A 1,277-nucleotide genomic window follows, 5' to 3' on the forward strand; every position below is an offset into this window, starting at 1 on the left:
CCGCCCCTTTGCCTATACACATTAAAAAGTTATACTTTAAATTCAAATGTTTAATAGTATTATTTTTCATAACAAACCAATGCATTTTTAAATACATTGTGGTTAAGCTAGAGTATGATTTCACTTAATAATTTAATTAGAATAGTTTTAACACCAATCATAGTCAAACTATCGAAAACTGTTTGACTTGAAAAAATAGAAAACATGTATTTTTCAAAAGAGCCGTTTGTGAGCCATAAGAGCCGGCTCTTTTGGTGAGCTGAGCCGAACAAACCGGTTCAATGAAAAAAGCCGGAATACCCATCACTACTTGGGATCCAAATTGAGGGTAAATCATCCAGACAATCTGGAAACGACACCACCTCGAACAAATATAACGTCATTAGTTTGTTTTTCACAATGAAAGGAAGCCCCGCCGTAAAACAGGGCATCAAAAAATTAGTTAATACTCATATTGTTCCTCTCCACGGAAATCTTTAGTAAAAGGCGAAAGATTTATGCGATATGAAGAGAAACCAGAGTGTACTACGTTTCGAAAAAGTCAATCTGGACAGGGATTCACGGACATGACATTCCCTATAGCGATAATATTAATATCGGCACCCCGAACCAAATCTCGTGCCCTGTTCAACGTGTCCAGTCATAACCATGTATTGCAGAGTATTAGGATGGTATAAATATATTCCTGTTTTAAAATATGATAGTAAAGAAATAACATTATTTCACGTCAGGTGCATGATGGGTAACGTCGTACGCATGCGCAGTTGAATTTGCACTAGTGAATCTTGTCAGTAGGTGACACTCTTGTGCTGATTTTGCCTTGGATTACATTAGAGCGTGAAAAAAGTCCCTGTTTTAAGTCAGTTAGGATCACCACTATTTTAAGAATGTGAAATGTCAGAATAATAGAAGATAATTATTTCTTTCAGCTTTTATTTCTTTCATCACTTTCCCAGTGGGTCAGAAGTTTACAAACACTCAATTTGTATTTGGTAGCATTGCCTTTAAATTGTTTAAATTGGGTCAAACGTTTCAGGTAGCCTTCCACAAGCTTCCCACAATAAATTGGGTGAAATTTGGCGCATTCCTCCTTACAGAGCTGGTCAAGTTTGTAGGCCTCCTTGCTTGCACATGCTTTTTCAGTTCTGCACACACCTTTTCTATAGGATTGTGGTCAGGGCTTTGTGATGGCCACTCCAATACCTTGACTTTGTTGTCCTTAAGCCATTTTGCCACAACTTTGGAAGTATGCTTGGGGTCATTGTCCATTTGGAAGA

The 1,277-nt window shown here is 37.5% G+C and overlaps 1 non-coding gene across 1 annotated transcript; it reads right to left on the reverse strand.

Annotated features, from left to right (window-relative positions):
- Window positions 1-408: 408 nt before the first annotated feature.
- Window positions 409-524, reverse strand: LOC135530293 (U5 spliceosomal RNA). Its single transcript, XR_010453829.1, has one exon. It is a non-coding gene; the product is annotated as a U5 spliceosomal RNA (small nuclear RNA).
- Between the last annotated feature and the right edge of the window lie 753 nt (window positions 525-1,277).

This window comes from Oncorhynchus masou, unplaced genomic scaffold (genome assembly GCF_036934945.1).
Source record: "Oncorhynchus masou masou isolate Uvic2021 unplaced genomic scaffold, UVic_Omas_1.1 unplaced_scaffold_13183, whole genome shotgun sequence".
In the NCBI taxonomy this organism is placed as follows: Eukaryota; Metazoa; Chordata; class Actinopteri; order Salmoniformes; family Salmonidae; genus Oncorhynchus; species Oncorhynchus masou.